This window comes from Podarcis pityusensis, assembly GCF_964106645.2.
Source record: "Podarcis pityusensis genome assembly, chromosome: 7".
In the NCBI taxonomy this organism is placed as follows: domain Eukaryota; kingdom Metazoa; phylum Chordata; class Lepidosauria; order Squamata; family Lacertidae; genus Podarcis; species Podarcis pityusensis.
The window spans coordinates 60,460,554-60,484,864 of NC_138031.1; the positions used below are offsets into that span (position 1 = coordinate 60,460,554).

A 24,311-nucleotide genomic window follows, 5' to 3' on the forward strand; every position below is an offset into this window, starting at 1 on the left:
GCTGATAAGCGGCTTAGCATCAGCTGTTAAGCGGCTTAAAGATCAGCTGATAAGCGGCTTAGCCATCAGCTGATAAGCGGTTTAGCGGCTTGGGAAAAAGGGGGGGGGGGAGGGAAAAAAACCCCGCAGGAACTTGCAAGACATTTTCGTCTTGCGAAGCAAGCACATAGGAAATTCGTTTTGCGAAGCACCTCCAAAACGGAAAACCCTTTCGTCTAGCGGGTTTTCCGTCTTGCGAGGCATTCGTCTTGCGGGGCACCACTGTACTCCAATTGCACTTTTCTGTACCTAGGAAAAATGCAACAATCCCTCCCAGATAGCACATTCATCATAACTTCCAATGGTGTTGAAACAAATTTCACTGTCTCTGGGTACTCTGTCCTTGTGTGGGCAGCACAGGATAATAGCTTCAGACAGAAACAACCCAGTTCTTTAACAAAGGTCAAAATTGAACTAGAGGTGAGGGAGAAGAAAATCACAGAATTCGGCTGCTTTAGCTGCAGTGAGGACACGGACCTTTCTGCGCTCTGTGAAAGCAACTTAGGTTTGCTTCTCTTTCTCACAGAGTGGCAATAATGGCAAATGGGACTTGGAAGCAAGAGTGGCATTGGGCTGCTGTTCAAATAGCTCTTAGGATTGCAATAATACGAGGCACAAAAGGTCTCCAAACAACCCAGCACAATTTAGAATTTAATCTGGAAACAGCAACAGTGATGAGATTCCAAGTGGGGTCCTTCTGAGGTCCAAGACGGAACTCCCCAAAGCAAGCAATTTTGACAAGCCAGCAAAAATAAATGCTTTCCCCACCCCACAACTCTCTTCTAACCATCTTTGTAACAGATATTCACCCCGAATTTCCTTTGGCAAGAACCAGCAAAAACTGTTCTATTGACTCTGATAGGAACTGCCCACAAGTATATTAATGCATCTGAAAGATATAATAAGGCAATATAATAAGAATTAGCAGAAATGGGAATCTCAATTTGCAGGCAACCTGGATCATTTAGTTGGTTCTGCATGGATTGCTATAAAATGCAGAAACAGAAAGAACAAACTCAGCCATCTTTCCTGTACCTTTGACCATATCCCGACAGCATCCCAGTTCTGTTAGGGTGTCGACTTTGTATTGTCTAGGGAATAGTACTGGGTGGTTTGAATGGATGTAAGTCATGCTTTGAAAAAGAACATTAGAGGAGGCGAAGAAGGCTCTGTTCAGCCTAGAAGTTAAGGCTGCACATGGAGCTTTGGGGGAAATTCACACAGCCCACATTGGTCTATTCTGAGTATCATCTCTGAAGCTGTTCTCAGGACTGGTGAATGGCTTCACGAATGTCACCATCAGTCACGCTGTTGTGCCCATATGCCCATGCATGGCCACCATAGGAAAATAAATGTGGAATTATGCTATTTATGATGGTGTATGTACAAACAAAGAAAGGCAGCATGAAACAACAGAATCGGGGGTGCTTCCAGATTATAACTGTTTTGACGTAGTGTTCAACTGCGTTTCTTTGCCATCTTGGAACTTCTTCCCATATGAAGAAATAGCTTCTATGGAAACACTGAAGGGGGAATTAGAACTGGAGAGTCCAACCATTAGGGGCCTGTGGGCATATTTGCCAGCTGAAGAAACTGTTGTGGGAACCCCACGCACTACAACCAAGCACACCCCACAACCTTTCCTATCGACAACAACAGAATTCTTTCAAGTCTAAATTCAGCAGGAGCAGAGGCACCCATGGGTATCACACTGGTGGCCCCTGAACTAAAGACTATTCCAGGCAAGCACTCTTTAAAACAAGCAGGAATAACACTTAAAGTAATGTCTGCATGTTGCTGATAAGGACACATTTCCACATCCACACCTGCAACAGTTTCTTCACCAATTTTAATTTGGTGGCATTAATTTTATGGAAGTCCCCATGATGATGGAGGGGAAATGAAAACCTTATTCATAATTTAGTTCTACCAGCATAAAAACTAACATAGAAGTGGGAGGAGGGGGTCGCTGCCAAGTCCCACTCCCTCCAATGCATTACCAATACCATGATATGAGTTTGAGAGTGGTGAAGGTCTGAAGTAAGGATATTCCTCTATCTCTGAGTTCTGTGGGGTTCTACATAGCATGGAGAGGCTCCCCAATTCTTCACTCATGGGGCACTGTAATGGCTGTAATGGCAATGTGCTGGAGGGGTTGTTTACACACAAGTAGAACAAACACTCAACTAGGGCTGTGGTCTTCCCGAAACCATATCATACATTAAAAGCTGCTCACATGCACGGCCACCACTCCCACCAACATTTAGGAATCTGGTGATTACGGGTGTTTTTCTAATTAGATGAAATATTTCCTAAGCCAGGGCAATCTGCAGTAAGCATGTACATTTTGAAAGGGGCAAAGGAGTTCATTGCCCAGATATCTCTATTTAAAGGAGATTTGCTTTTGTTCAGCAGAGCACATGGCTGGGAAATGGCAAAGTGCCAGGATGAAACTGCTCCTAATTTTCGGAGGAGGCCACTTGCTAATTACACAAACTGCAGGTGTGAAGAGAGAAGCTCAAAGTAATCAATAGCAGTAATTAATCTGCTAGACTGGAGCTAAAGAGCTAACAGCTGGACATCAGCAATGGACACATGCAACAAGATCAGCAATAATTACCTCTTTAAATATTGAATTTCCATAGCAACAATTAGGTGGATAAATAAAGGCTTGAAATCAAGGTACCAAAGCAGGATGCAGAACTACCAACACAACCCTCCTACCAAACTATAGCTGTTTTTAAAACACAGCAATATTATTCTTAGGCAGGCTGGTCTCTGATGCAGCGGCAAGTTCCCTTTCTGCAACTTCTGGGTCCCCCCCGGCTAATGTCACCTAGCTGCTTCTGAACCTCAGATCAACTTCTTTTTGTTCACCCACCACTCCCTGAGGAGAGCAGGTCAACAGCAGCAATAATGGCTCCAAGTACAAAGCGTGTTTTCCCCATAATGTGATGAAATGAACACATTAGCTAGCTTGTTACTGCAAATTAGGAATTCATTTCTCTAGAGAGTTCTGCAAGCCCTAGATCACGAAATCCCAATAGGTAGACTATATTTTCTCTGCTGGGTCTTGTGCTCCCCTCTGTAACAATCCTTAAGTGAACTCTTGAAGCTTATTTGAAACTTTGCAGAGAAGAATGCTTGGCACCTATGCAAATGGTGCCATTCCATCGTCAATCGTTCAACTCCAGTTTCAGTTTTTGGAGATTTCGTATTGCTTCTTTCTAAATAGCCTGCGTGAGGAACACCTTCACCCCCAGCTCACTTGGTTCCGCAGAAGCCTTGTTCCACATTCCCTCCTTCACCCATGTGCGATCTGCTATGACAGGGTTGGGAACCTTCAGCCCACAGACCACATTTGGAGCACCAGGCCTCACCTTTTGACCCACAAGGCCATTTTCCCTAATTATCACATACACTATCAGGTGTGGGCAAGTGGGACTACAAAGGAAGAAGAAGCTTAAAATGAGATCCTGAGGAGAGAAAAAAAGAAATGCAAGGTTACTGTGATTTAAATCATGGCTCCTCTTGTCTTCAGTCCAGTTCAGTCTTTTGCTGGGTTCTTTTCAACTGAATCCAGGTGAAACTACAAAGGAAGAAGACACTTAAAATGAGATCCTGGTGGTTCCTTTGCTGGAGCAAGGCACACTCCCCCTGCCCTTCAGCTGGAGTACACCTTGCTCCAAGAGCACCAAGGGTTTTCTGTTGAAGCCGCTGCTAAAAAGGAGTCTTCCCTCCATTTTAGTAGTGGATCCCATGCAAACTGCTTGGTGCTACTGGAGCAGCAAAGCTCCTTGCACTGCGGCTTCCAAGCACTCAGCTATCAGTTCCCAGCTGCCTACCGGGCACTTGGGAACAGATTTGGATGATCATGACATCAGGTGACTGACAGGTGGTTTGCCCCATTCATCTGTCCAAGTTGTTCCACAAGGGTGGGACCAGAAAAAGCTCCAACTCATGCAGCCAAAAAGGTTCTCCACCCCTGCTTGCCACCTACTTTACAAAGGATATTCCTCTATTTGAAGGTTGTTGGTGAGTAGGCCTCCATTTGAAGGGATTCTCTATGTCCAGTTTTAAAAATAAAGAACCAAAAGAAAGAGGAACAGGGGCCCTGAAATTACCTACCAGCACTTCACACCTGGACAGCAGACTGAGGAAGCATAGAGGTTACCTGTTCACAGTCTACTCCATTGTGCTGAAATGTAGTTCTACATTTGCATATACATACATACACACACACACACACACACACACACACACACACATATGCATATGCAAATATGAATCCCTTTTCTGGCAATGCTTTCCTTCTTCTATGCTGAAGCTAAACTGTTCACCCTAATAGCAGGGCTTTCTCACTGGTGGCACCCACATGTTGAAATGTTCCTTGGGGTTCTATCTATTTTTATTTGAAATAGTTCTAGGATGCCGTTAAGGGCAAAAGCCATATCAAGGCAACTCACACGTTAAATGTACAAAACAAGCACAATAAGCATATTTAATAAATGCCAAGCTAAACTGAACATCTAGAAAGAACATCCAGATGGCCCAGAACAAAGCAATTCAAATACAGACTAAAATCAGTGGCATAGCAAGGTCAAGTGGTACCCGGTGCAGAAAATTTCTTGTCACCCCCCACATTGAAATTATTAAAAGAAGGAAAAATAAGATACTTACAGTTGCAAGTGTTATTTTCTGGTTTATTTACTTAACATCATGAGCATAAGCACTTAAAACCTTTTTTCTGCGATGGGAATTTCTTATTTTAAAAACATAAATTTTTGCCATTTTGTCACCCCCCTCAGTGGTGACACCCGGGGCAACCCGTAACCACCACAAACCCCTTCCTATGCCACTGACTAAAATTCAGCAGCAATCTCACAAAGCAAAGCACAATCTCAAGCAAAGGCCAGGGAGAGCCAGTAGGAAAGCTGGTCGGGTATAGGCTCAGTCCCTTTCCTTTGTGATCTCCAGCCTAACTTCTCTTAAGAGGCAGGCACATGATGATCTCCACATGCAGACAGGCTAATATGGGTGAGGGTCCTTCATGACAGTCAGGCCCAAGCCGTTTAAAGGTTTTAAGGTTAAAAATAAGCCTTTTAATTTGTGCTAATAAACATCCAGGCAACCAGTGCAACTGGCGCAGGGTATAGGATACATGTCATATGGGGCAACCTTTCGGCTCCCACCAGGGCTCAAGTGGCCACATTTTTTTTTGCTAGCGGAATTTTCCAAGCCACTTTGAAGGCAGCCCTACACAGAATGCACTGCAATCATCTAACCTGGGCTTCACTGGTACATGAACATCCGAGGAAAGATCAGACCTCTCTGGATAGGGATACACCTGATGTATCTGCCTGCCTAAACTACAGTGAAAATGTACAATAAATACATCCTTGAAAACCTCAAACTTACTTTGGTGGAAATCTGCATAAAATCTCTTCAATAAATCTCACCACAGGATTCCAATTCTCACAGGCTCTTGTCTGAAAAGTACATTTTATTTCACAAACAACTCTCGAGCATTGATTTCTGCCAGTAGCACTTCTGAATCTCTGTAGCCCGCAATATTTCTGTACGTGGAACTTCAAAGTTTGTAATATTGATTTGTATGGCACATCTCAATTGTCTAACAGTGAAAATGCTATTTTTGACCAGCAAAAATTGAAGCTGGATGATACACTTTGCTTTGCTCAACACAATTCTGAAGCATTTTGGAGTTCATTTAACATAGAACATTTGATTTGCAAGAATTTTCTGTGGTGGTAGGGGAACATAAAGGAATAGTGAATGCTGACATCTGCGGTCACTTCTGCACTGTAGTCACAATAAATTTTGAAGAAAAGTCTCCTACCTTATCCCCTGCCCTTAGTTAAAGGTATAAAAAGGGGCTCCGTCTGCTAGAACTGAGAGGCCAATAATGTTATTTTTTTCTTACTTATTTAGAAACCAAATGTATCCCTTCACACCTGCTTTCTCCTTAATGAGTTGGCTATCGAAAAAACTTCAGATTAGCACCTGCCAGCTCCCTGCACTAATAGGAAGATCATTTTGTACCAGAAAAAAAGTCACAATAACACTGAAAGAGAACACATTAGCACAAGCGGGAGATGACTCTGGGCCACTTCTCATGTTGCATTTCAAAGACACAGCTGTGTCTTAGTCCTGCATGTAATGTACACATTTGTAAATATAACTCAAAGAACACAGTACTATTGTTAAGCATCTCCAGAAAGGAAACCTTGGATAACTTACCCTTGGCAGGGCCGGCTCAATACATTTTAACACCTGGGGCGAACCACAAGATGCAGCCCCCTTCCCCACTAGGAAAGAAGGGGTGAGTGAAGATCTCACCTCCTAGCAGCTCCTAGCAGCACCACAATGCACAATAAGGGCTAGACTGTTGCTTTTGGGGACACCATCCCTATGTACCATTCGGGCTGATCTGAAGACCTGATTGTGACTTTGTACTATCCTCTGAGAAGAGGGTTCACGCTGAGGGTACCAGACCCTTCCAGGATTCAAATCAGGTTCCCAAGGTGTCTCATATCCACAAACAAAGAGACAGAAAAAAAAGCCCTTGTGTTCTTTGGTGGCTAATCCACAGTTCGCTCACTCTGCCTGCCATCTTCCCAACTCTGACTGCAATATCCCTACCTGGTCACCTCTCACATCACTTAATGATCCATCTGCACCATGGTGCCTACAGTAAACTACTTAATTACCATAGCTAAGCAGGTGGCTTGTTAAATATTCATCAAATTTCATTTATTCATTACCATAGAAAGCACTCCTTTTGAAACCTGCCGCTCGTGCATGTGGCTATTTTGTGTAACCATGTGGTGCCATGGTTATTTTAGTACGTCCCATTCTGCTTGGCGATGCCGCCGTCTGTTCTATCCTTTGCAAACGTCTGCTACGATTCAGTCAAAGCCCATTTCTATTTCCGTCCGTGACTTTCGACAGCCGAATAGACCTAACGTGGCACAAGCCAACCTGGATCCTGCTGAATGCTTAGAAAGAGAGATTGGGCGGGGGGTGGAGGGTGCAAAGACAGTCTAACGGCAACAGCAGCAGGGTGCAAGGCTGCAGGATGGAGAAACGGTATTCATCCCTTCCCTGGGAAACTGTCTCTTTTTCCCAGCAGTTTTTATTTTAATCATAGAGCTGTACTGGGGGGAAGCAGTGAAAAGCTGGTGTGGGGCAGGGGGCAACAGCTGCAGCTTCCCCCTCCCATTCACACATGCACTTTAAACTTCCCAGGCCTAGATTTCCATCAGTGTTGCTTTGTAGGGTAATTCCTCACAGAACTCTAGCCCAATGGTTGCCATCAATTTGATTTGAACTGATTTTAGAAATGAATTGATTTTAGAATGCTGTATTATTTTACTGTTGTTAGCCACTCTGAGCCCAGCTTCGGCTGGGGAGAGCGGGATATAAATAATTATTATTATTATTATTATTATTATTATTATTATTATTATTTGGTCATAGCCCTCACATGTCAGTCTGCTGCCATGGCATCTCTCTCCAAATATAGTCCATACTATGGCATAGGACTGACTCCAAGAAATATATTAATGCATCCAGCACAGCCTATAAGTACAAACCTGGACAAAGGATTCAATTTTAGGTTTCATCACAACCAAGGCAAGTTCAGTATTGTGTTTTTCAGGGGTGCCAACTTGAATAACACATTGGGGGGCAGGTAAGCCCCATCCCACATAACTGATCACATGAAGCAGTGCACACACACCATTTGAATGGCAATGCCCATCAGCTGGGGGAGGTGGCACCCTCAAATATTTTACTGGGAGGCCAAAGCCCCCTTGGCCCCTAGGAGTTGGCTCCTATGGTGTTTATTTACTTTCCCCTTTTTGTCCTGTAGATTGCTTTGAGTGTTTTGTGCTGTGAAGTGATTTATATCCACTAAATAATAGTTTGTTATGAATTTGTGGGTGCTAGACATTATTGGGTCTAATATATGTTAGAATTTAATTACGGCTTATGTGTGAAAACAGATTGCTAGGCCTATGTGTGTATTTGAGCTGTGTACTAGATGCTTCTAACTCCCTGGTTTCCTTTGGAGGTATTAGCCTGGGAATGAGCCATTAAACCAAAACATGAAAACATTTAAAATAAAGGACTAAGTGTGAAAAGGCAATGACTTTTTAAATATCATTTTCCTTCACAGAAAAAGAAATGAGGTCTCCTTCACATCGTCAATCAGCTTTTGCTACACAACCACATTTCTGAAGGCAAACAAGCTAATTCAAAGCGAGGGCATTACCCATTAGTTTCATTGTTTCAGTCATAATATCACATAGCCAATGTTGATTGGCTAACCTCAATGTTTCTAACAACAAATAAATAAGTAAATAAATAAATATTATTATTAAGATTATTAAGATTGATATTATATCCCACCTTTCTTCCAAGGAGCTTGAAGTGGCGTACATGGCTCTTCCCCTCCACAATTCTTCCTCACAACAACTCTGTGAAGTAAGTTAGACTGAGAAACAGACCCTGGTCTGAGAGGACAGAGCCCTGATTGACTCTAGCTGCAAAGGTTGAGGTACTAAGAGGCCAGAGATCATCTTGGCTGTGAGTCCTGGAAGACCAGCTCCCTGCCTAGCAGGTCTTTTTCACCTAGCCTAGCAGGGTGGACCCTAATTGACTCCAGCTACAAAAGCTGGAGCTGTTGAACAAACTCTTGGGGGTTTTTTGTTTGGAGGGAGGTTGTTGCTGCTATTTTTTTGTATCTTTATTTCAGATCTTGTTGCCATTTATGTGGAAACTATTCAGTTGCGTTGTGCATTTTTAATGTTTTATTTGTTTATGACTACTTGTGTTATGTTAGAGTTAGGTGGTTTTTCATGTTGTAAACCACTTTGAGCATGGCTTGAATTGTGGAAAGGTGGCATACAAATAAAAGTATGTATGTATGTATGTTGCCCACTGAGCTTAATGGCTGAGTGGGATTCGATCTCCCAGGTCCTAGTCCAACACTCTAGCCACTACACCACATGGGCCATCTTTTCTTCTTCTTTATGTACCATAATAGTACCCATCAAAGCTGGAAACAGACGAAAAAGGTACCAGGGAGGAAGGTACTGAAGGAAGAGCATACGTTGGGCCGTCTTACCCATAGGCGCTAGGGGTGCTGGGCACCCAGGCGCCGGGCTCTCAGGGGTACCAGGCCAAGAGTTGGGTCCGGGGAAGAGCCCACCCGTTGGTTGGAGCGCCGCAGCGGGCTCTTCTACTGCGGGCGGCTCTGCACCGTGAGTTTGGTGGTGACTGAGCCAGCAAGACACTGAGGCAGATGGCCAGCTCCACCCTCCTGCGTACCTGGGACTGGGCAACCAGGGGGGCAGATCTTTGCACCCCAGCGCCGCATATGCTTAAGACAGCCCTGAGCATACGGCTACAGAAAGAGCATTCACATTGGGGTGGAACTAGCACAGGGCCACAGGAGTGAGCATTTTAACTGCTTTTCATGCACCCCCTTACAATCTGGCAAAATAAGGGGCATAACTCACAACAAAGAAAGTGTCCACAAAATTCACATTCCACCCGTTTCAGCACCATACTAATTCTCACACATGTATGTCTTGCTCCCAGTTATACTCCATTGGGGGTTTGTGGTCCAAAGTGGTGTGAGTGACATTGCTCTCACACACATGTACTTTCCTCCTGAGTACACCAGACAAGCTCATGCGTGAATTATATAAGCAAGCCAAAGAAGAAATAGTCTTGACAGAAATATTATCATGACATTCAGAAAGATTTCAGGAGGTTGTGACATATTGCAAGGGGAAAGCTATCGCAGTTATACAGAAATGTTGCAAAGCACTGAATGAATGACCACACCGTAGAATTGACTGAAATTGCAGATTTTGCACGTCTGCTAGGTATTTAGTAGCACTATTCTACTCTAATGCAATTATAAATGTCGAACTGAACTCTGCCAGAATTCAGCAGCAGAAACCTTTTTCCTCTGCTATTTCTCCAGATTCCTGTTATAACTCTCAAAAATGAAAGGTCAAGCTACCTACCTTCTCTTTATTACCCATGCAGTCTGGTTCTGTGAATGTTTACTCAGAAGTAAGTCCTGTTGATTTCAAGGGAGCTTATATCAAAATTGCATGCGCTTCACACTGAAGTCCACAATCCTTTTGCACATATTGTACAGTACTCTCGAAAGTTTCTCCTACTCCCTGTTTGTTTTCAAATAATCTTCAATACGTTCTAGGAGGCGGTATTGACAGAAGGAGAAGCACACCTACTGTAGGCTGGTAACTAAGTGCAGCTGCAGTTGCAATATTCTGTTAGGTATTTTTTCGGGTACATAGAAAAATGCAAAGGTGGAAGCTATAAGCGAAGGCAAGGGGTGGAAACCAATGCATTAAAAGGTAAGGCTGGAATCCTGGGCACAGTTATTTGGGCAATAGACATCACTGAACTCAGCAGATGTTATCTCTGAGCAAACATGCATAAGACCAACATGCATTAGTCTTAGACAGTGCTTTTTTCGGGGGGGGGGGGATATCCCTAAACATTTTGTGAATCTAAGTTTGGCCTCATTGAGGGGCAGTGTTTCAATATGAGGAAAATGAGAGTACCCCTAAACATTTTTTTAAGAAAAAAGCACTGGTCTTAGACATTGTTAATTGTCTAAGGGGAGAGCCAAACTCCTGGCCAACAATGACAAGGCTTAATAGAGTAGTGCAGTCACTCCCCTCCCCATAGCCCTATCACTTGCAACAGCCAGGGCAGAAGGTAGGGGCGTGGGGGTGTTATTTGCTAGCATGATAGCAAAGAGATCCAGATCAGGTCTGTTGCCATCAGTTGATGGCAACAAGGCCAGCTCAAGAAGCAGTGGATCCTGGGCCGGGCCAGCCCTGCACCCAAACTGTGGGAATTAGACTGTAGCTCCCATTTGTAAAGAATGAGAAAGATAGCCCTGGGTCGTTTGACCCTTTAGTTCTCTTTTCCCTCCTATAAAAACTACACAAGACACTCTCCAGTGTGGTGTAGTGGTTAAGAGCGGTAGGCTTGTAATCTGGTGAACCAGGTTCGCGTCTCCGCTCCTCCACATGCAGCTGCTGGGTGACCTTGGATTAGTCACACTTCTCTGAAGTCTCTCAGCCCCACTCACCTCAAAGAGTGTTTGTTGTGGGGGAGGAAGGGAAAGGAGAATGTTAGCCGCTTTGAGACTCCTTCGGGTAGTGATAAAGCGGGATATCAAATCCAAACTCTTCTTCTTCTTCTTCTTCCTTTAAAGAATATATAACTTAGTGTACTTGCAGTTGCAGATTATACACACACACACACACACACACACACACACACACACACACACTGCAGGTGGATGTTTCTTTCAGTTGCTAAAACATCTTACATAGATTAAACCGTTACAGACTAACTAACATTTAGAGACTGACTGATACAGTGGTACCTCGGGTTACAAACACTTCAGGTTACAGACTCCACTAACCCAGAAGTAGTACCTCGGGTTAAGAACTTTACCTCAGGATGAGAACAGAAATTGTGCGGTGGCAGCGGGAGGCCCCATTAGCTAAAGTGGTACCTCAGGTTAAGAACAGTTTCAGGTTGAGAACGGACCTCCGGAACAAACTAAGTTCGTAACCAGAGGTACCACTGTACTGTCAGTAGCACAACACAACATGCCTGCTGCTCCGTTAAGACTCACAAGACTGTTAATAACTGAACCAACTGAAAATAACTGCCTCAGGCATATGACACCACAGGGTTCTGCAGCCCTTTGAAACAAGAACCCTTTACATATGCCTTTCGGATGCTAACATCCCACAAAACCACCCCATTTGGGGCAGTTAACTGTGGCTTCTGCCACTCAGGATATCACTTGTGGTAACTTCCACCCACCCAAATGGGTGGACACATTTGGGTGTTCCTCACTGGTGGGGCTCACCTACTGGCAATGGAGTTTCCTCACCAGTGGAAGTCAGCATATTCAGGCAAAGGGACACCTCTGCCTCATTTCCCCCCCCCAAGCACAGTGGGTCAAGGGTCTGGATTGCCCGACAAGTCATACTATGGCCCCTGACGGGGGGGGGAAATTCCATGCTTTAATACCAGTCCTGCAAGCCCACCAATGTCATTAGTGGGCCAGTGGGATCTGTCTCTCCCATGCAATTTTGTCAACACCTTTCCTAACATGTACACATGTGTGTGCGCACACAGAGACTTTGCCGTTTTCCCGATATGAAAGACTAAGCCACAAGAAGTGTGGCTGGAGCAGATAAAGGGGCGGGGGAAATCCCTCTGTCTTCAAATTGGCTGCCTCGGAGATTAAGCAGCAGGAACAGATCCTCGCTGATTCAAAAGCTGCCCCCGTGTCAGAAACCAGAGGTGCCTAAAACAAGATTTGGGTTGTAATCCTTAGACAAATTATATGCCCTGGTTTATGAAAATACGAGGACTCAATTATGAAAGGATGTTATTGAGGACACCTTCTAGTGAGCATCATTATACCTTAGCAGCATCAGATGGCAGGGCTAAAGACAGACTGTCGTTTTGGCTGAGCCACAATACATTTCCTTTTATGCCTCTGCCTCTGCTTTCTCTGGCAAGGAAAGCTTCAGCAATGTGACGACGTCTACATAAAGCCAAACATGAGCCATGCCGCAGTACTTAAAGATCGATATTATTGGCCTGGCTACCAGACAGACTACACCACAGGGGAATAGCTTGATTAGCAGAAAAGTCAGTATCACATCCTTTCCTGTCAAAAAGTAAGGCTGGTATTTCACATGCTTTTATGACAAGACTGGAGAGCACGGGGTTTTCGGGAGAAAGGTGTAGAGATGGCGCAAAACTTCTTTAGCTCAGCAAAGCATTTGCATTTGGTAAGACCCAAGATATGTCTGTGTAAGGGCAGGTTCACACATGTGTCTTTGACACTTGAGGGCAACAGCTTCAAGGGGTGGGATTTGTAGGTGTGAATAGGCCATAACACCATGAGTAGATCTTCCAGCTCATAGAATCATAGAATTGTAGAGTTGGAAGGGACCCCAAGGGTCATCTAGTCCAACCCCCTGCAATGCAGGAATCTCAGCTACAGCATCCATGACAGTTGGCCACCCAACCTCTATTTGAAAGCCTCCAAGGAGAGGAGAGTCCACCATGTTCCAGGGAGTCTGTTCCTCTGTCGAACAGCTCTTACTGTCAGAAAGTTCTGCCTGATGTTTAAGTTGCAATCTCCTTTCTTGTAACCTGAAACCATTGGTTCAAATCCTACCATCCAGAGCAGGACAAAACAAGCTTGTTCTCTCTTCCCCTTGAGATATTTGAAGATGGCTATCATATCTCCTCTCAGTCTTCTCTTTTCCAGGATAAAGATATGCAACTCCTACATCTGAAGTGCAAAGGCTTTTCGGTAGGATCTGCAGGGATTGGGATAAATTCATCTGGTCCACATTTAAATGTGGGCGTACCTAATATGGATGGAAGCATTTGTCAGTTTTTGTTCTCTCAGTTTCTGGTTAAGTTCTTCACATTTTTCCAGCAGTTTGTGGAGGGGGATTTTTGTGGTTTTTTAAAGACCTCATGAAACGACATCAGCATTTTCTTTCGAATGTCTCCTAATAAATACATTTTATATGCAATTTTGACTAATGTATATTTTTGCAACATTTTTTCCTAATAAAATTCATTTTTGTCTTGTATTTTCAATATATCCACTTTCATGCACACTTTCCCATAATACATGCATTTTTGTAAACACTGGATGGTTGGTGAACTGCATAACAAAATTCAGATAAGTGCATATTTCAAAGGATTGCCATGTTTCGATTCACATATTGTTTTGGAAAGTGCAAATTTGATAGATTCAAGCTGTCTTTTGAAAAACTGCACTTCTCTTGAGTTTTCCAGTGCAGTTTTCCCAAACAAACCATGTATGCAAAAATATATTTATTGGGGGAAATGACAAACAGAAACTGTGAAATTGCTGGGGTGGTGGGGAAGAAGTATATATAAGAAAAAACATAGACAAAAATGAGTACAGGCTTTTCATGTGGCTTTAAAAAAAAAAGTCACAAACTGATGTGGAACTGAAGCAAACTGACTTAAGAGCGGAAAAACGAAAATCTGAGAAAAGACCAGAAGGCAGACCCAAGAAAAGGGGAAGTCCAATACTCCATGAAACATATTCACACCTTCACAATACTTCTGTAAAAGACGAGTAAGATTAGACCAAGCAAAACAAAACTGTCCTCACATTCACCGACTAATGTTTTTATACAAGTTTTAAATCTGTTTTGAGGTTCATGTCAAGTCAGGAAGGCCTCTACACTAAACCGGATGTCTGTGTTGCACCTAAAAGCCAGAGAAGAATTTCCCAAGGAGTCACCATATGTGCCTGGAACGGTCTTCTGAAGCATTATCTTTAAAGAGATAAATCAATAGTGAAAATAGGCTTGTTTATACTGCTAGATCCCTGCACTGATTGTTTAAGAAGAGGATATGCTCCAGAAATTGCTTTGTGAAAACTCAGAGGATAAGAGTATAATAAAAATTTATAGCAAAGGCCAGAAGCATCAAGACTAATGGAAGCAATGCTATTAAATCCCTGGCTCCATGCGGAGGTAGCCTTCACATATCCTTCACCCAGAAAGCTAGCAGTTTCGTAGTTCTGATGTGACACTGTGAACCGTGTACCAAAAGAGGAATGAGAGGCACCTCCAAAAGAATGCAAGAAGAGTCCCTGTTGGATCAGACCAAAGGCCTATTGAGTCCAGCATCCTCTTCCCTCCAGTGGCCAACCACATACCCATGGAAAGCCCACAAGTAGGAGAGGAGGACACTGGCCCTCTCCTTCTGTTTCTGCCCTTCAACTGGAATTTAGGTGCCTGTTGCCTCTGGAACTGGAGGCTATCTAGCCATCATGACAAGTAGTCATTCACAGACTGATCCTTCATGAATTTGTCTAATCCCCTTACAATCACACCGTGTGGTGTGGTGTTGTTGTTTTACTGTTAGCATTTGAAGAACCCTGGGACTGTGATGCTGCTTTGGTGGCCAGCTCTGATGATGCACCTGGAGACATGTTTCAAGTGGAGCTACAGGAACTTCTTCTGCAAAGCACGTTGAGTGTGCCCATCCTGATCATCTGCATGCCAGTTGCAAATCCTATTATCTAGCAGCTTAGTACACTAAATCTGGCCTGTGGGGTTACACGGACACAGCTGCTTCCTTGGCAGAAGGACCTTTATAAAGTTGCTTCCATTCCAACCTCACACTATCTTCTCTTCCTTTAGCCATGCCACCAAGTCACAGCTCTGTATGCTTCAATGGTAGGCAAGGAGGGTTGCGGCCACTGCTGTGCAGTCACTGCACCCCTTTGTGCCTACCCAATGCTCCAGGTTGACTTGTAATCTATCAATGCGCTAGTCCTTGTTATGCCCCTTCATGCAGATTTATGTGCCAACACCCAGGCAAATTCTGTCATGTAAGCTCCAGCGCATTGGATGCCCCTGAATAAAATGGACTTTTGCTCTCCTGTTCTCACGAAGGTTTCCTTCCTCCTGACATCTGTCAGCTTCGCCACGACTTAAAAGCCGAGGCAAGGCACAGAGGGTCCAGTCTCCTCTGATGCTGCATCCAGGTCCCTGCCATGCCTTCTGGTCTGCACTGCTTCTGTCGCAGTGATTATGAAGGCAGCAGTTGTACTGCAATTAGGATCCTCTTGGGCTGGCCAATCTGCATTAGCCACTGATGCCAGCTGCTCCATCGCCAGAAACATCTTCTTGGCACATCTTCCTTGTAGGCACCCGTCCTTTCCTGGAATCTATCTCCTTTTCCAGACCGCTGCTGCTATTCAGTTAGGCCTCCAGCCAACTCATCTGCCTCCTTCTACTGCGGACTTTATTCACTTAAGCAGTTCTTTTAAAATGCTACCTGTGCTTCACGGCCAAGGTCTGTGCTTCGGGCTCTGGCTGAGCTGGAAACAGAGATTCATCCTCTGAGTCTCCCCACTGCTGTTTTCCTCTCTCTCTCTCTCTCTCTCTTTCTCTGAGTGGTACAGATGTTTGAGGGCTTCCAAGGGGAATGCAGCGTCCCTGAGGCCCCATCTCAGGCTCTTCTTGTACTAACCTTCATCTTTCCAGATGATGCATATTCCTCTTCCACATATTCTGCATGTATTGTTTCATTTTCTTCTGGAAATGAATCCAGACAGCATTTCATTCATTAAACACAGACGTGGACCATTTGCTTCAAGGGTTTCTTCTTTTCTAAAAAAAGAAGAAGGATGAATGAATGAACAAAAATAAAGGAATTTGCTCACATACTTTGCTGTACTTCTTACAGCCACTGGACAATGCTGAGAAACGATTTTATTTAAAAGTACTAGGAGGCGTGTGTTGTTGCTTATTGCACATTTCTATAGTCCAGCCAATGACATATGTTCTCTGGAAAGGTCCCAAGATATTTTTCTGTGGTGGCTCCCTGCTTGTGGAATGCTCTCCTCAGCGAGACTCACCTTACACCATCATTATATATATTTAGGTGCCAGGCAAAAGCGTTCCTCTGTAATCAGGCCTTTGGCCTTTAACTACCTGTCTGAAGTAGGAGGGATGTTTTTGTTGTATTTCTTTTTCCTCTTAGTTTTAATGTATCTATGCAAGGTGTGTATGTCTGTGTTTGGTTGCATGATGCTTCGGGCTGCCCCAGGTAAGATAAAATGAATAACAAATGTAATAAATAATAATAATAATAATAATAAATATTTTCTTTTAATTTCATATGTGCTATGGACAGATATGTAAATCTATTTTGTAAATATAGAAACAAAACAAAACACATTAACCCAACTCAGACAGCATAGTCTTATTGGATGTAACATCATATGTGTCAGGTACAAAAGAGAAGAGGGCATCTTTAATAGCAGAATAGACAACTACTAAAGGTACAGTAGCCCTGCCCAGAGGCAGATTCGGGGAGTGCAACCGGTTTGCCCGCACTGGGCCCCAAATCAATAGAGCACTGTAGGGGGCAACAATGAGAAACAACAGAAGGCAAGAGGTGGGGGTACCAAATTCTGGTGTCAGACAGGGCACCACTAACATTTTAAAGCCCAAGAGGTCTGCTTCAGTATGTTGAATTCATTTACTTCCCAGTTGTATCTTTTCCACCAGTTTACAAGGCAGGAAGAGATATACTAAGGAAACATAGGCTACTGCCTCTGTTTCTCACTCTTAAGGTTTAATTTTGAGAGACCCTGGGAAGGAACCTGAAAAAGTAAGAATGGTAACGAGGCATCCCCCAAATCCAGAATTAAGGATAAAATTGGAGAAATGGTTTAGTAAGGACAAGTACCAGATACTCAGGAAAAGAGGAACAGTTGAAGCATATGTGTTTTGCATAAAATTATTCCAAACACTTCCCCTCCCTGGCTATATTATTATTATTATTATTATTATTATTATTATTATTACACAGCCCTTCATCCACAGAACTCAGGGTGGTTCACAACATAAAATTACAATATAAAAAACACAAGACACATAATAAAGATAAGAACAAAAACAGACCCTCCCACATGTAAAAGGGCATTGGATGTAACATAAACAATATAAGCATAATACAAGCATTTATGGCTATGATGTGATAGCTGTCATTCTAGATCTTATACACACTATGTCTAGACCTCTTTGTCCTTGATCTTTGTACTTGCACAGTTGCTGCAAGATCCATGTCCTGCTTCAACCTGTTTAAAACAGGGCTCAGCATTCTCCTCTCCATCACCCGTCAGTAGCACAGTATCTGCTTTCCATGGAGAAAGTCCCAAGTTTCTATCTCTTGGTGAGGCTGAGAGAGATCCCCGCCTGAAACTCTGAAGAGCCACTGTTTGTAAAGTGTAAGCCATACTGAACCAGATGGACCAACAGCCTGGCTGGGTAGAATGCAGCTTCTTCTGTTCCTGAAATCAGACAAAGCGAACTTGTGGTACTGGCGAAAAACTCTGCCGCTACTATTCAAGATCAGGAATCAGAAATTATGGCTCTAACATGACGGCCAATCTCCCAAACACCAATTTTCACGTAGCATGTGGACAAGCACAGAATTAAAAGTCCTTGGTGATCTTGCTTGAGATGCAATATAGGTGCAAAATTCCATGTAGTTGCCCTCCCTCTAGTGACCAATATAAAAATTGCAATGATGCACTTTTTGATTTAAACAATTTATATACTGCTTAACTACAAACATCTCTAACAGACCCCCCCAAGTGTTCCTATTTTCCAGGAACAGTCCCAGATTTACAGAAGCCATCCTGGTTTCTGATTTGATCCTAGAATGTCCTTTTCCTTAGGACGTCCCTATTTTCATCAGAGAAATCTTGGAAGGTATGGAGTTATCCGACCCCTGAGCAGAGGAGATAGAAGACACCTGAGGGCAGGCCTGTATAGGGAAGTGTGTTAATGTTTAATGTTTTATTATGTTTTTATATATTTTCAGAGTGGCTGGGACAACCCAGTTAGATGGGTGGGGTATAAATAATATAAATTATTATTATTATCATTATCATCATCATTATTGAATAGGTAAAGGTAAAGGGGACCCCTGACCACTAGGTCTAGTCGTGACCAACTCTGGGGTTGCGGCGCTCATCTCGCTTTATTGGCCGAGGGAGCCAGCGTACAGCTTCCGGGTCATGTGGCCAGCATGACTAAGCCGCTTCTGGCGAACCAGAGCAGCGCACGGAAACATCGTTTACCTTCCCGCTGGAGCGGTACCTATTTATCTACTTGCACTTTGACGTGCTTTCAAACTGCTAGGTTGGCAGGAGCAGGGACCGAGCAACGGGAGCTCACCCCGTCGCGGGGATTTGAACCGCCGACCTTCTGATCGGCAAGTCCTAGGCTCTGTGGTTTAACCCACAGCACCACCCGTGTCCAGAAATTATTATTATTATTATCATCATCATCATTGAATAGGAGGACCCTATTTTCATCAGAGAAATGTTGGTGGGTATGCTCTAAGTCATGTACAAGAAATGCAATACAGAAAACTTTTTAAAAATGGTAAAAACTGTAAAATCAGACTTGTTCTGGAGCCAGAAGACAACTGGGACATAGAAACTATAGGGGGCTGTATAAATTCATTAAACAAGAACTTAGGACATGGAAACCAATCAGCCTTAGCTAGCTTGGGTTAAAATGTCAGTGTTACCTAAGTTCTTTTTCTTTCTTTCTTTTTCATGTTTTGCTTATTCCCATCCTTCCTCTTCAGCTAAAGAGATCGCAAAACAAACTCAATGCATTTGTGTCAGGAGGCAAAAAAAAATCTAGGATAAGCAACAAAACTCTCTACAGGGTGCCTTTGGTTCAAGGTGTGCCAGGAAGAAGAAGAGGGGACAATGGGAGATATCTGTCTTGGGCAGACTGGCTGGAGGCTGGCTGGGAGAGTTGCCTTGGGCTCCATGGCTGCACTGCTGAGGGGAACAAGCCCTTCTTGAAATGGCCATGCTGTAATATTTGGACTCCCTGCATGTAGACTGGAGGTGCAAGTAGGTGAATAAACCATATTTCTTGAAGCTATGACAGTCCCTGCCACATCTTCAATTCTTCAAAAGAGCAGAAAACCTGAGTGAGCCCCTGGAACCCTCTGGAATCTTCCAACTGCTTGACAGAGAGTTGGGGTGGCACCCAACTTCTGTCTGTAACCATTCCAAGTAGACAAGTAAAGCTTTGCAATCAGTTCTTGCCTGTGGTTTCCTCGTGCCATGTTTGGGTTCAAGAATGACGTTATATGAACTAATGATCATGACCCTGGGGGTGGGAGTTGGGTAAGTGTTGCATTCTGGACAACACACGATAGCCTGCCTTGCTGCATAAGTTGTTGGTGCTGCTCTGGCTCGGTAAGCACATACACATTTCACTTCTTCTTTGCTTGTTCCCAATGGTTGTATCAATTTTAGGTTCCCCTACAGAGGACACCAAGGTGGGAATTCTTGCAGTTGTATAGTAAAGTTGCCCTGCGATGCAAGGGCAGCCAGTGGGCTCCATGCTGAACAATGAAGTATCATTTTTGGCTTGGCTTCGATACACATTGGAGCTTGAAGTTCTAGTTGGTTTTATATCAGTTCCTGGCCCGTGCAACAGCCAAACACACACACACACACACACACACACACTCTAACCCTCTCAGTTCTCTGGCATGATTGCTATACAAGGGGATTCTTGTTGTGCCATAAAGCCTACAGTAACATCTGTCCTCTTCCTAAGAATTGGCCTTGTAGCTCGGACTGCCAGATGTCCTATTATTCCTAAATAATAAATAATAAACATCACAGTTACACAAGAGCACAAAGGATGTTCCATGTAACACAAAAAAACTGTTCTGCAGCACTCAACAAAACAGACACCATAGTTCCACCCTGTCATGTATGGCTGTATTAATAATACCGAACACTTGTATAGCGCTTTAATGTGTTCAAAATGAATTAGCTGGTTATAATGCTTGCAACAGCGATGGGGGATGTTTTTCATCCCAGGGACCACATTCCTTTCTGACCTTCCAGGGGCCACATGCTTTTGGTGGGCAGAGTCAAAGACAAAAGTGTGCCAAGCAATGGTTATCTGGACCCCAACTTGGGTCTCCAGCTGTTTTTGGACTACAGTTCCCATCATCCCTGACAACTGGTCTTGCAAGTTAGGGATGCTGGGAGTTGTACTCCAAAAAGTAGCAGGAGACCCAAGTTTGGGAAACACTAGACAGTAGGCTAGTTTCTACACACACACACACACACACACACACACACACACACACACCCCCTCTTTACCCTCCATTCAGGCAAGCAAGAGGTATTACCAGAGTCTAAGGACACATTCCAGCCTGGTAAAAGCACTCGAGGGAGGTGAAAAATAGGTCCAGGGAGGGTGTGTGACCTGGGGAGAGTTCTGAGGGCCAGACAGAGGGGTGTGGAGGGCCACATTCTGCCCCCAGCTCTGAAGTTCGCTGCTTCTGCCTTACCTCAGGGGCATACTTCTTGCTCCCACTCCATACTGCAGATGAGTGGACCAAGGTCCAAGATGGTTTGTCCTTATGCCATGTAGTAAATTCATTGCAAAAGGGAAATTCCAACCAAGGACTTTCTGATTTGGAGCTCTGAGCCACTGTGATACACCAGCTCCTATTATTATTATTATTATTATTATTATTATTATTATTATAACACCATAAAACATTAAAACCTTCCCCATGCAGGGCTGCCTTCAGATGTCTTCTAAAAGTCATATAGTTGTTTATCTGTTTGACACCTGATGGGAGGGTGTTCCTAGTGTCAATAATGATTGAAATTGTTTAACTTACACCAAAAATGACGTGAACCCTAATATCTTCTTGTGCTACCAGAATGAAAGGTGGAGGGAGCACAAGATGGACCTAACTTTTATTTACTTTCATGACAAAAATAGATTTCCCGTAGAGCATGATTCCTGTAACATGTGAAAGCAAGTTTGATGGAGCCACTATAGCATATTCTATTCTATTTACACCACTTTCCATAAGCACTCATAAAGCATGGCACATAGTTATTTAAAACATTAAAATGTATGAGATCAGTTAAAGCATATTAAAGTAATATTTTGTATTATTTTATGTTAACGACATAGAGCATTTTTAATATTAAATGGTAAATAAATAAAATAATCGTGTTAAAGAAAACCAAGCGAAGGTTGTTGTTTTTTAATGGCCGTAACTCTAAGAACTGTGCTTGAGTTGAGTTGTAAATTAAATGCAGAGCATAAATGTGAAAATGCAAAGCAGACCTTCTGAAGGCAGTGTGGCACACCCGGAAAAGTTTTCCTTTTTTATATCCACTGAAAGTGACTTGTCCTGTGTCACCTTCCTCTACAGGTGAGTGGGCAGGTGGGAGCGTGAGCACAAACAGGAGGAAGGTTGCCTCTGATGTGACAGCACCAGGCTCATCGGCAAGAGCCGGAGACTCTTAGTGCCAGGTGTGTTAACCCCAGGGCTCAGCAGCAGCAGCAAAGGCAGCTCTTATGGGGGCAGCCTGTGACTCCAGGAAGTCTGGACTGAAGCCAGACAGAGCTGCTTGTCAAGGACAACCTGGCAGTCATTCCAAGGATGCTCATCGGAAAAGCATACCACAAAACAACAAGGAGGCCATCTCTGGGAAGAGGAGGAGGATTCCTGCTCACATATGATTTATATCAGTCTTTTACACCTCATCTTTACGCACAGGCACAGTGTCAGTCTAAGTGTTCAGCCTCCTTAGTCAAATAAGCATATCTTTGTTAATAGAAGGAGCACTAACCAGGGGAGGTGGAGGGATCCCAGATAGATACAAGAGTGTCCTGCATGTGTTTAGAGCGGAGGATGTGGTTCCTTTCCTCCCTCAACTGCTCGGTGGACGGAGAGAGAATATTTGGAAAATGGCAGGGCAGAAGGGATGGGTCGTTTGCAAGCTAGGTGTCACGGTGATGAGAGAGAGAGAGAGAGAGAGAGAGAGAGAGAGAGAGAGAGATTTAAAAATGCTAAGAAAGCTTTGACCTGTTGTTGTAACTGGCATCCGTCTGTCTCGAAAGACAATGGAGTGCACCTCTGGGGGCGAAGTCAAATCACTGGAGAATCACAGTGCCTCTAGTGGCTGCAGAGCCCGATAACTCGTAACTGCTGCCTCCCGTGTTGTTTATGCTATGTTTGCAGCACTAAAGTGACCTCTCTGGGGTGCAAGCCTGGGCAGTGTGTTTGAAGGTCCTGGGATACCCAGATTACAACAACAACAACAACAACAACAACAACAACAACAATTTATTATTTGTACCCCACCCATCTGGCTGGGTTTCCCCAGCCACTCTGGGCAGCTTCCAACAAAGATTAAAAATACATTAAAATATCACACATTAAAAACAGGGCTGCCTTCAGATGTCTTCTAAATGTCAGGTAGTTGTTTATCTCTTTGACATCTGATGGGAGGGCGTTCCACAAGACACACACACACCCTGTCGGTCTCTCTGATGTGGTCCAAAGGATAGGAAAGCAATACAGTAGTACCTCTGGTTACGAACTTAATTCGTTCCGGAGGTCCATTCTTAACCTGAAACCGTTCTTAACATGAGGCGTGCTTTCGCTAATGGGGCCTCCCACCGACACCGCCGCATGACTTCTGCTCACATCCCGGGGCAAAGTGCACAACCAGGAGCATCTACTTCCAGGTTAGCAAATCTCGTAAGGAGGATGGTACGTAACCCGAGGTTCCACTGTACAGTTGGCACCAGCTTAGCTACAGGAGTTGCCAGAAGGAGGTGTGCAAGAGGCCTCCAACCATCTCAGAGTCTCAATTCTGCATTTGTGTAGGGTTTAGTCTTTAGCTGTTTCTTCTCTCAAAGATTTCCAGCAAGGCAACTTTAGCCTAGTATTTCAGGAAAGGGCTTGACCTGAAGAGCATTGTCCTAACCACACTTTAGCCTTTGTGTACTAATCCTGCAAATGCATTCAGTGTCAAATGGTGTGGTATTCAATCTACTATATACTTGAACAGGGAGTGAAAGGTAACAGATATGTGCCAATTCTTTTCCTTTTTTTATTTGATGAGCACTCCAGCATTGGAGAAGTTAAGCACGACATCTTTTTAAAACTAAATAAAGGTACATTATGTTTTAAAGAGAAAGCTAAAAGCAGAAGAGTAATGGAATAGAAGGGCATTGGCTGGAAAGGGTGAGAAGGGAATGAGCTTGTGAGCTTTCGCTGCTTTTAAAAAAATAAAATAAAATACAGTATTATTATCTGGAGTGCGGCTATGATAAGATGGGCGCAGGACATTGGGTACAATATCATGTTTGAAGACTGGGAAAGGTTGTGGAGTACTGGGTTGAACTTTACTGCATGCAATGCTTTGAAAGAAAATGTAATGAAAATGATATATAGATGGTATATGACCCCAGTCAAACTTGCAAAAATATACCACCTGTCTGATAATAAGTGCTGGAAATGTAAAGAGAGTGAAGGAACATTCTTCCACCTCTGGTGGACCTGCCCTAAAGTGAAGGCGTTCTGGGAAATGATCTATAATGAGCTGAAAAAGGTATTTAAGTATACCTTCACAAAGAAACCAGAGGCCTTTCTTTTGGGTATTGTCGGCCAAGGGGTGGCAAAGAAGGATCGGACATTTTTTATGTATGCAACAACAGCAGCAAGGATACTTCTTGCAAAGCACTGGAAAACTCAAGATCTACCCACACTGGAAGAATGGCAGATGC

At 43.7% G+C, this 24,311-nt stretch overlaps 1 long non-coding RNA gene across 5 annotated transcripts in view; it reads right to left on the reverse strand.

Annotated features, from left to right (window-relative positions):
• Positions 1 to 24,311, reverse strand: part of LOC308482307 — a 200,547-nt gene that overhangs the window by 7,058 nt on the left and 169,178 nt on the right. Inside the window, exons 1-2 of one of the 5 annotated variants that reach the window (XR_013989196.1) lie at positions 5,458 to 8,415; positions 260 to 3,628 (exon numbers count right to left, since the gene is read on the reverse strand). This is a non-coding gene — a long non-coding RNA (uncharacterized lncRNA). Of the gene's footprint in view, positions 1 to 259; positions 8,426 to 24,311 lie in introns of those variants that run through there. The other 4 variants (XR_013989192.1, XR_013989193.1, XR_013989194.1 and 1 more) reach the window with 4 other exon arrangements.